The following is a 12,865-nucleotide window of genomic DNA, read 5'->3' on the forward strand; positions in this document are numbered from 1 at the left end:
TTGGAAAAAAGGGAGACTCCGCTTGGAGTAACCCTTGCTTGCTGTGTTTTTAAAAGAAGCCAAGATGAACAAGTCATGGGTCAGCAAAGACTTTATCTACCTACCCCGGTGTCATCCTGGGGACGGATAAGAATGGCGTATTTTTGAATGTGCTTGATGCAAATCAAAACATCCTGTTTGCAACTAGGGCCCAAGTGCTGCCACTGATGGGGTGGGTGTCTGTGTGGCCCAATTTTTGGAAAAAAGGGAGACTCCGCTTGGAGTAACCCTTGCTTGCTGTGTTTTTAAAAGAAGCCAAGATGAACAGAGCTGGGATCAGGAAAGACTTTGTTACCTACCCCGGTGTCATCCTGGGGACGGTTAATTATGGCGTATTTTTGAATGTGCTTGATGCAAATCAAAACATCCTGTTTGCAACTAGGGCCCAAGTGCTGCCACTGATGGGGTGGGTGTCTGTGTGGCCCAATTTTTGGATAAAAGGGAGACTCCGCTTGGAGTCACCTTGCGGTGTTTTACATGATTTTAGAATGGCGTGCCATGCCTATATCTGTGTGTCCTCCTCTTTTTCCTTGTCCAGCTGTTTTGTTTTCGCATGAGTATATGTCCTTGTCACTTTCCCATGTGTTTGTGTTGTGTTGTGAGTTGTTTGTCACCTTTTGGACACCTTTGAGGGTGTTTTCTAGGTGTTTTACTGTGTTTGTGATTGCCTGCCATTGTTTCCTATTGGCTCGAGTTCGGTTCGTCGAACGTTCGACGAGCCGAACTCGAACGGGAGCTCCGTTCGGCGAACCGACCTCGAGCCGAACCGGGACTGGTTCGCTCATCTCTACTCCTGGACATAGCATTCGAATTAACAGGTCCCTGAAGGCTGAAATGCGTAGTGGCCGGAAATCATGAACAATTACAATGGGCGTATGTGCTGTAGATCCTGCGTCAGTTGTAGCTTGGAACTTTGTCTTTTCACGGATTTGCCCGTCTCTCATGGTGTTGGGCTATTTTCGGATCAAAATGGTGTGTCCCTCCTTGGCCCGTATCATGGGTTATTTCAGGGGCAAATTTAACTCTCTTAGCACTTTTCTCCTTAATTGTGGCCGTTGAATTGTGGGGTCAAGGTCTATCCAACCAGCATATTTGTTGTTTTTCAGACAATTTAGGGCTCGTGCATAGTAATAATAACACAGGTTTCCAAGGGTAAAAATTTTTGAAAGATGTGATTTTTTTCATACTTTCGATCATTGGACTCAGTAAAAATATTGAAAAAATATCATCACGTACAGTTTTTTCACAAACACTGATTCTATAGGTGTTAGGGCCAGGTGGACGGGCAGACCCAGGAGGTGGATCCATGTTAAAAAATATACTCTTAAATATATTTTTTCTTCAAATACGTAAAGCCGCATGAAAGAAAGAACTTCCAAAGATGTAAAAAAATAAATGTATTTTATCTATTTAAAAATGGTTGCCAGGGTTCAGTTACAGAAAGGAAAAATAATATACTTTGATAGCTTACGCAAAGAGTTCATTTAGTCCATAATGATCTATGGGAAGTCTTTACCCAACTTTCTTAGGTTCCAGAATGGCATGGCAGGAGATGTCATCTCTTGGACAGCATGTCTTGCAGCACTGGAGTCTTCTCACAGCAGGCAAAGTGGAGGAGCGAGCCCCCTAGCCCCCTCCATCGTGTATTATATACCAGCTGCTCAGTCCATATAGGGTGTTCTAGTGGAACGTAGTTGAATATAGTTCCATATTACGTAACCTTCTGGAAGCTTCGGGAAGCTTCTGGAGGGATTTATATATATCCTTCCATGCTCAGCATATATATATTCAATATGGATATTTTAATACTTATTCCTTATAAAAACTTAATTAATAAACTATGCCCTCCCACATAAACAGAACTGTGAACTTATATGTCTTACTATAACATATTTGATAACTAGATGTATTAATTTTAAGGTTTTTACAATTCCCCCTTGAAGCGGGTAGAATAACCCCGAAATTAATTAATACATCATTAAAACAACAAATCTTCTTTCCTTATTTGGCGATAATGGATTAATATCAATAATAATGATGAATAATAATTAATTTGCATTATTCATGTTGTAAGTTCAATAATATAATATTGTGGATTCCTGTTATGACAGGCTGTGACTGATCAATCATATAAAAATGTATATAACTATACTTCGCTAGACCTAAAAAGAAATGCAAAAACCAAATCCGGTCACCATATGATGTCCTCTGAGTTGATGTCTTCTTATCTCCGATGTAATCCGGCATTAACACAGTCTCTTAGAAATAAATCCTTTGATAAAAATGAATGGTTACCAATTTATACAGTCCCATATTGCGTTTATCATTGTTAGATCAAAGTCCATAAACCTTATTTTTTTTTATTGCAAAGTCCATAGCCAATGTTGATAAACCACAGTTCATGAATGTAGAAGAATAGCAAAAGTCTTTGATGTCTGTGCAGTGTGATTTACACTAGTCACCTTTCATGCTGCCTGTTGTCAAATAACCCAGGAACAGATGTTAAGACGTTCTTGGTCAGCACGACAGGGGTTAACTTTAACACGTCATTGCTCTTCTTAGTAACTTTAGGGAGGTCTTAATGCACAGACCATGTGTCATTGTCCATCCTGGAATCATAGGATCACTGTGTTTCTGAGGTGCTAACGCGGTAAGTGTATTTTGTATGTTTCACAGTCTTATTTGAGACGTTACCTTTTGGACCTTTTGCAGAATCCCTTTTAACTTTAGGAAAAATATAAAGTCGTTTTATCTTCTATAATCTTGATTGAAGACTTCATTCCCTACCTAAATACCAAATATGGCAATAACTATCACTAATAAATGTCACAGCGTATCATAACTCTAATACTATAATACCATGTCATTATTATTATCGTAAAAGTATTAATATAATTGATACTCAGAATGATAAAATACTGCATAATGGTATAGACAATAGTATTCTCTTGTAATGACCTTTTTTGTCATTGGTGCATTACCCTTCCAAACCCATAGGTGGCAATGTGTTGAATGTAACCAAAATATAATATAAAATATGAAACAATATAATGTGTACCTATAACATGTATCATATTATAAATATGAAAGGCAACAATGTGGCTTATTAGTTAGATCATTTGTAAATTATAAACCAAAGCAAATAACCTTTTAGAAAAGACTGGATGATACCATCAAAACACAACAATATCCATTATAAATTATTATTGATTAAAAATATAATATATATTATTTGTAAATATAGGAAGGTAAACCTAGATGTACCTTAATCTTCCATCTTTATTACTCTAATTTAATTTATTTGATTTGTCTATTATTTATTAAATAACCTACTATAAGGAAATGTGTAACTATAAGTAATACTTCATCCTTATTGTGTTAACATGCTAATATAAAAATAATGTATTACCAGAAAGTAAACAATTGTATATATGATGAAGGAAGTATCTTTTCTTCCAAAAAAGTGGAACTTTTCCCTTTTAATATGATTCATATTTAATAAAGTAATATTCTTATATTAGATATTACTGAACTAAATATTGAAGTGTTTTCTCAATTGAGATATTTAAAATCTGAAGAAAAAATAAAAATTGTAGAATTTAGATTTTGATTAAAAATGTGAATATTAAATAATAATTAATATAAAAAATAGGAATAAAAAGAAAAATGAAAATCGGAATAAAAATAAAACTTGAAATAAAAATAAGGCCTTCTATGTATATAACACCTATGTCTTTAATAATACATAACCTTAATGTTACCAGATAACCTTAATATTACCAGTATCTTATAAAATTACCAAACCTATCAATAACCAATAAAAATAATTAAGTCATGTAACCTTGCAAATAATACACTTCTCTTAGTATATAAATGCATTATGATATACTTCAAATATATTTTTTTATTCCCAATTCTTCCTTTGTACTTAAAATATTAATTATTAAAGTATCCTGTAAACACATATATTTATCAAATATAAATGTGTGTGATTGAGACCAAACCTCTCCCTTTCAATATCATGAAATATGATATTATAAAAATTAATATGTTTAGATTAAATTAAATTCAAATTTGTGTTGTAAATCTTCAAGACCATTTATAAATATCACTTCCATATTTGAAAAGAAAAATGATTTCCAATCTATGTACCAATAAAAAAAGTGACTAACACAAAAGACATAAAAAAAATCAAAACGTTATAACCTTATTCTAGAATGTAACTCTTCAGAATAAACCCTTAATAAAAAATCCTAATATCTCTATACTAAAGAAATATGTCTAAGAATAATATATATATATATATTCGGTATAAATTCCTTCATTTATACTTATGTACTATAACTTATTATCTAAAAGTATACATACATATAATATAATATAATATAATATAATATAACCTCGAAGTTAAAACAAAAATTCCCTTTTTTTTTTTTTTTTTTTTTTTTCCTGGATCCAAGTACTCTGACTTTAGCATTTGCAGCTGCTCAAACAATCAATCATTCATAGACACATCTATGCACACAAGACTGTAACATATACTTTCACATAAAAACATTGACGGACACAAATCCCTGTATTCCCAATTATTCTATGCGCATTTCAAAGATTATGTTACTAATTTGAAGTACTTCTTGAAAAAAACAAATTCCAATGAATTACAGACTGTACATATGACCATGGAACAAACATTTATTTTTAGCTTTAGTACCAAGTCACATGCTTTGGTCACGTGCAAGGAACACCATTCCAAGACAGCAAGCAGTTTTATACCACTCCAAAGCTCAGATTACATCTCTAATAACTCTAAAGAAGATATATATTCTTTAAAGAAACATTAAAGTAATAGTTCTCTGGCAATTGGTACCTGAGGAAATAATAATATTAATCGTGCTTTCGCGATTAATCTTACCCAATAAAATATATGTTACCTGATTGAGGACAAGAACATATGTATAAATAAAAAGTTAATACTTCATCAATCTGCTTTACTGATAAATTCTGAGGGAAATAAAAGAATAAAATTATTATCATATTTATGATAAAAATGAAACACTTTGAATCTGTTACTTTCTCTTATTGTTTTATTTTAAATATTATTATTCATATACAGAGATCAAATTATTAATTTATAACATTTAACTATCATTTGACTAAATGAAAATATGACCTTGATATACTATCACTACCTTTAATATATATATATATATATATATATATATATATATATATATATATATATATATATATGTATAGATTCACTGTATATGAATAAACATATTTATCAAACAATAAAATTAATTTACCCAGAAATCCACTTTATTTAACTGAAGACCATACCTAATTTTTTCTTCAAAGATTCGATTTATTAGATTCCCTTTGAACTTATAGGAATCCCTGAACTTATGTAATTCAAGGTTTTCTCTTATTTGAGAGAGAATGTCTCTCTCAGAAAAACCACCCAGCTGTTGCTGGCTATCAAATCCTAACCCAGGGAAAGAGTCTGCACAAGACACCTGTTTCTGTCTTTCAAAGCTATTACTCATCATTTGTCTGGGATTTTCAATCCCAGTGACCAATCCCTTCACTGGTGACAGGGGTTTTTCCTGTGAAAAAAGACTTTTAGATGATAAAAATTGGGGTGGATTGTATGGTTTATAACACGTATGCATCTTCCTCCGAATTGCATATACCCTGTCACAGAAATATCTGGATCTGGGAGACACTGTTGGTTTTTCACAAAAACTCACCCTTTTTTGTGTTGGTTTTTCAGAATTAATTAATTTCTGTTTTGATTGACTTTGGCGATTTCTAACAAAATCGACAAATGTCGTACATTCGAATAGGGACTTTTTATTTAATGCCACCGCACAGGCGGCATTGTCAAGGAAATTAAATTTCTTGATGAATAAACGTATCATTCCATCCAATCCGACATTTGGAATAACCGCCCTATACAAACGTTCAAAAACGGACATAAATGAGAACGTACTCTCATTTTGTTCAATTTGTAATTCCTTCAACATCTCATAGTTTGGATCAGATTCATTCCTTGTACAGAATATGAGATTTTTCAGCCTTATGATATCGTTATCATTTGAACAATCAAATGTCTCATTGTCAGAAAACTTTTTCAAAGCCAATTGTCTAAAGAAATGCTGAGGTATCCACATACGGAATAACTGATTCGTCTCACTATTGGTTAAGTTTAATTTCTCGATGGAACTTTCAAATATCTCTGAATTTCTGCAAACATGTATTTTAGGATTATATGCGGGAATTAATTTGCATATGTCCAATAAATTTTTTCTAAGTGTAATCCCTAACTTGGCCTGTTCTATTTTTAGAAACTGATCGTCGCCATTTTCTCTCTCCACGTGTCTTTTCTGCACGTCTCCCACTCTGGCTCCTCCCCCTTCTGGCTTCTCTACGTCATTTCCTGCTTCTTTCCCAGTGTCCTGAAAATGACCTTGATTACGTAGCACATGTCTGCCGCCATTATCAAAATTCTGATTTACAAAATTACAGCCAACATTACAGTCAGAATTCACAATATCACTGACTGACATTCCAGGTTCTAAGCAGTCTTTGGATTTCTCTGTCACTGACTCTCCTGACAATTCAGGTTGTCTATTTCCACCATTTTTACACTTTTCTACGATTAACTTGTGAAAATCATAGACTAAATGACAGACATTTCTGATTTTCTGTTTCTCTCTATTAAAAGACCTTGCACATTCTATACGTGAATTCTCAAGTTCACACTCCTCATAAAAGCGTAACCAAATCTCTTCTACATTAGAAATATCTGGATAAGTGAACTGAAGTTTACTTTGCTTAACATATGAAGAGATAAAATCCATTTTCTTACCTGAAATGATCAGATGATCTGATGGATGATCCTGTAAGACTTGATCCACCTTGTTCAGCACGTCCAATACTTCTTATGGACTGACTTTATCTTTCTTGCTCAAAAATACGTCGAAAGTTAACTTCTGTAACTTTGTAAAGACTTTAAAGTTCATTAAAAAAAACATTCATGCAACTTGACTTATACGTATTTCCTAGGTTCTGCGTGATTTTTATAAATTGTCGATTCCTGATCCTTTGCAGGAGATACTTAAAATACTTATGACTTTGATAACTTCGACCCCCCTTATGCAAAGTGAAGGAACAACAAAAAAAAATATATAAAAAAAAATCACGAATAGCTGACTCGCCAAAATGTTAAAAAATATACTCTTAAATATATTTTTTCTTCAAATACGTAAAGCCGCATGAAAGAAAGAACTTCCAAAGATGTAAAAAAATAAATGTATTTTATCTATTTAAAAATGGTTGCCAGGGTTCAGTTACAGAAAGGAAAAATAATATACTTTGATAGCTTACGCAAAGAGTTCATTTAGTCCATAATGATCTATGGGAAGTCTTTACCCAACTTTCTTAGGTTCCAGAATGGCATGGCAGGAGATGTCATCTCTTGGACAGCATGTCTTGCAGCACTGGAGTCTTCTCACAGCAGGCAAAGTGGAGGAGCGAGCCCCCTAGCCCCCTCCATCGTGTATTATATACCAGCTGCTCAGTCCATATAGGGTGTTCTAGTGGAACGTAGTTGAATATAGTTCCATATTACGTAACCTTCTGGAAGCTTCGGGAAGCTTCTGGAGGGATTTATATATATCCTTCCATGCTCAGCATATATATATTCAATATGGATATTTTAATACTTATTCCTTATAAAAACTTAATTAATAAACTATGCCCTCCCACATAAACAGAACTGTGAACTTATATGTCTTACTATAACATATTTGATAACTAGATGTATTAATTTTAAGGTTTTTACAATCCACTGGGCCAAACACCTTAATGAAGGCAAGGGGTCCGGTAGCCGGAGCACTACGGGTAGCAGGACAGTCCGTGCAAAAGAGTGGAATGGAGAAGTCCCTGGGACCACGGAGTCACTGATGGTAGTCCGGGTGACGGAGCTCAGGTTCGGAGGCCGAGATGTCAGGCAGAGTCCGGAACCGATGGAGCGAGAGGACGGGTCACCACAGGGATCAGAGATGGTACGGACTGACGGGATGGCAGATAGTCAGCGTTCGGGGTTCGGGAATCGGCAGGACCGGATGGCGAGGCAGGAGCGGCTCTAGAAGAGAGATAGGTAAGTATATCACAGAGACACAAGGAGACCTGACTCCTAGCTTAGGAAACACGAAGAACAGGCCCCGCCCACTTGGACATTAAACCCCTTTATACCCTGTACCTGTGTGTTCAATTTCCTGTCAGTGGACGCTGGCCCTTTAAGAGAGGGTCAATGACCGCGCGCGCGCCCTAATGCGCATGCGCGAGGCCCGGGTGCCAGAAGCCAGGGCAGGGAGCGGTGTATAGGAAGCAGGGGAGCCGGCCTGGAGCAGGGCTGCCGACGGGCGCCGGGAGCGGGGACCGGGCCGCCTGGGGACCGCAGGTGGTGGAGGCTGGAGACCGTGGAGCAGGGGATGTCTGCCAGAGGAGCCGGGGAGCGAAGCAGGGAAGCCGGGGAGCGTGGCAGGTGAGCCGGGGGGCAGAGCAGGGGACCCGGAGAGCGTGACAATAGGTTTCCAAAAGGTTAGAATTCTGAAAAGATTCCCTCCATACTTTTCTGAAGATGGTGCTCTAGTGTATTCAAGCGATGTTCCTGTGCTGATGGAAAATGTAACATTAAGTACAATGTGAGCGAGTGGTGACACGTCATTGTTTCATCCAAAAAGTCTGAAAGCTGTGCTACTGCTCAATGGCAGTAAGTATTCTTCAGTGTGTGTAGGGCATGTGTCGCGGGCAGAGGGGCCACGCACGCTACGCTCGGGTTCGGGGACTTCTGCTGCTGCTGCTGCTCGGTGGCTCGAGCGGAGGGCCAGATCCGGGGACTCGAGCAGCGCTCCTCGCCCACGAGTGAAAAGGGGGTGGTTTGTTTGGGGAGATAGTTAGTGACGTCACCCACAGGTCGTGGTGATAATGGGCACCACCACTGCTGGTGACGGGGATCCCGGGAGCGATGGCAGGGAGCAGCTAGGATGTTGGTTCCCCCTCCGTGGGTAGGGGTTGGTGATCCCGGGGCCCGGTGGCGGTACGGGGAGGCTGGATGGCTGGGGTGTACGTACCGAGGGAGCCCGTTTGCCCGCAGGCGCTGGCCCTTGGATCTCTAGCCTATGGCGGTGGCTTTTTATCCTCACGGTGTGGACGGTTGCCTTCTGTCGGGTCTTGGGTGTTAGGGAACCCCTGGGATTCCGGTCACTCTCGGATTTGACCATTGTCGGCGGCTCCTAGCCTGGTCAGGGTCCAATGGCCCTGCCTTTGTGCTTGGTACAGATCCGCTCACCGGTTCAGTTCCCCTCGGGTCACCGCCCGTCCCCGGTCCTACGGTTCAGCTGACTTGTACCACCTCCTGCAGACGGCCACCACCGTCTGCCGACCTTGCTGACAGTGCCTGGGCTCCTACCCAGACACTAACAGTTTCTGTCCTCTCACTTTCCACTACAAAACTAAACTAACTGCTTTTTCCCGCCTCCAGGCCTGTGAACTCCTCGGTGGGTGGGGCCAACCGCCTGGCTCCGCCCCACCTGGTGTGGACATCAGACCCTGGAGGAGGCAACAAGGATTTTGTGTGACTGATGTAGACTATCCAGGGGAGGGGGTGTGTGTGATTTTGTGTTTGTGACTACCTGGCTAGTCCAGGGCGTCACACATGCTATGCACTTGGAAGAAAGCTGTGAGAATTTAGACTTTATTCTCAAGAAACTTAACTACAAGGAGCATGGATGGTCAATATGTGGTGGTCTAAAAATGTTCTCATTGCTTCTTGGGCAGCAAGGAGGATATATTAAATACCCATGCTGTTCTGCCTCATGGCAGCCTGCTAATAGTCATTCATTGAAATTTCTGTTACAACCCCTAGAGGTCATTGTTATTCTTTTGAATTGCTGAGTTTCCCTTTAAGCTAAATGTATTCTGGGTAAGGAATGCCTCCCTGAGCTGAGAAGAAGCCTGCAGCCATTTTCTCTTTGGATTTGTCAGGAAAGGACATGCCGACTTACCTCTCTGTACATTCACCCCTGCCTAGTGTAATCCGGTGAGCAAAGCAAATTACATGTGTTAGTGATAGAATCCTAGATGGAAGAGTGTAGTAAATGCATTGTACATTGTACTTCTACACCTTTAGTGTCATCCCTGTCTTGTTTGTCTAGATAAGATTTCTATGTATTGCAGATGCAGTGACCTTTCACCTACATTCTCGTAAGAACTGCATCTCATGTACTGTTATGCTATGTTAACTCTGTATTAACACTGTACTGACTGTAATCATTTTCTTGTTATAGTTTTTACCCGTATAAAACAGTATCTTGGATATACCGTATTCTGTCTTCAACTGCATCTTGGATATTCCTATATTCACTGTATATTCCATGTATACTGCAATCAAGTTCACGTTACCAGCTAATAAATCAAGGCTATTGAACTCCACAGTCTGTTTATTTGAAATGTGAACTAGGGTTTAGCTGTATGCTAGAGATTCACAGCATTACGTAAAAGAAGGCAGAACACATGCTTTTTGTGTGAATTGGAAAGCCAGGTTAGGACTCTTCACTGGAGCAAAAAAAATTGGCCAACAAGAACATCTTTGTAACCGGGACTCAAGAACATTGTTGCATAAAGCTTAGTTGATCCCACCTAAAGTTCTCTTGCCACCACTCCACTGTAAGCTTGGACTGATGAAGCTGTTTGTGAAAGCGCTACTGAAAGAAGGAGAGATGTTTAAGTACCTGTGTACCAAGTTTCAGGGACTCCAGCCGGGAGCGGACTCCTGAGTTCCAGACCAGGCAGTCCACCATACACAAAAACAAGTGCAGAGTAAAGGACAGCGACCACCAGCCTGGGTGGGGGACCTGAATGCAACCGGCCGGGGCGGCAGGCCACCAGCACCTTTGGTTTACCGAAAGACTCGTGTGATTCATTTACTGTGAGTAACCAAACATCCCCCTGCTTGCTCAGGCGCGCCGGCCCTTGCCATCACCATACCCTGCACAAAGACACTGGGCCCCGGGGCAATCATCCCTACACACGGAGGGGTTAACATCCAGCTGCCACTACATCTCTCCCGGGTATCCCATAACGGCAGCGGTGGTGTCCCACCTCACCACACACCGTTGGTGGCGTCACAAACTTAATACGGCCTAGCCCATACATCTACATTCCTCCTTTTATTCGACATGTCCGCGAGACCCCCGGGTCGAGCCACTCTCTTAGAAGGTCTGGATCCGACCAACGGCGGCTGCTGGCACAGGGGCAGCACAAAAGCATTTTTGTGGGTTCGGATATTCAGAAACCCATGAATGAAGGATGACGTGTTTTAAACAATAATGAAAACTGTTGAAAAAAGGGCTTGGGACTCTTTGAAAGAAGCAATAAATACGTTTCTAGGTAACAACAAAGAATCAAAATTTAAGTCCATCGTGGAGAACATGCTGAAACGTTTCAAAGCCTTGGGTTGTCTAATGAATTTGAAGTTACATTTTTTACATTCCTATTTGGACTACTTGTCTGAAAACCTTGGTGCTGGTGGGAAGAACAAGAAGGTTTTCATCGGAATATCAAGGAGATGGAACGACGATACCAAAGTAAATGAAACGTGAACATGATTGCCGGATGCTTCACAGAGAAGATCCACAGGCCTTCTATAAGAGAAAAGGGGGATCTAGAGAAAAGGAAAAAGTGCAAGAATAAATTTCTAATAAAGTTGCAGAATGACTGTACAATAAATAAATGTATTTTATATATAAAATTGTGAATATTTTTGGTTACAATAAGTATTTTTCTTGTTCATGTCACTTGTATGTAACTTCACACATGGATTGTACAAAATCAATATTTGATGGTTAAAAAAAAATATTTTTTTTTTTTTTAAATCAGGACATTAGAAAACATAATAATCAGTCACTGGATTTGAAGTTTCATAAACCAAAATTTTACATAGCTGTGTAATTTGTCGGGCACCCACCGACAATAGAATAGCGCCAGATTTAGGAAGCTGGCTGAGGTCTGCAAAGTCTGTAGCCAGGTGACAAAATTGTCCAACCTGGGTTTCTTCCTTAAGTAGTCTCTGGTATGATGATATGGTATAATCCTGGCAGCAGGAGTCGAAATCCCTAGATTGCGGTTATGATCTCCAATCGGAATTGGAGCCCCTAGATTGAAGCCATGTAGCCAAGTGATCCTCTAGTTGAAGCCAAAGTCCCTAGACCGAGTCCACAAGGCATCCTGGTTCTGATCCCCTAGCCAGCTCCTAAGAGCTTAGACTAGATCATGCAACATCCATCAACAACCTGGTGACTCCAAGAAGTCCCCTTTTATAGCCATAACCTTCCCTTAGGATATACTGTGCCCTTATCAGATTGGTTGTACAAGGTTGCTTCTCTTATTGGATGAATTTCAAGCTGCATGGATAATGTTCATTTAAATGATGTGGATAGAAAGACTGAAGATATCTACATGTAGTCTGAAATCCATCATGAATCAATACTATTTTACACAGTCATAAGCAGCCCATGGGCATTCACCTGCATTCAAACCAATAACAGCTCATAGACCAGACAATCCATCTACCACTGGACCAAAGACAGGAAGTTAAATCCACTGCCTGCGGTAACCAACTTAATCCTATAGGCTACTCACACAACAAACCCAACAGAAAGGAAAAAAACATGGCTTTGATTATCCATCCAATGAAAACGCATAACCATTGTGAGCCATTGGACAATGCAATTGGACACTTGGTGACATGGTGCACGGC

This window comes from Anomaloglossus baeobatrachus, unplaced genomic scaffold (genome assembly GCF_048569485.1).
Source record: "Anomaloglossus baeobatrachus isolate aAnoBae1 unplaced genomic scaffold, aAnoBae1.hap1 Scaffold_319, whole genome shotgun sequence".
Lineage (NCBI taxonomy): Eukaryota > Metazoa > Chordata > Amphibia > Anura > Aromobatidae > Anomaloglossus > Anomaloglossus baeobatrachus.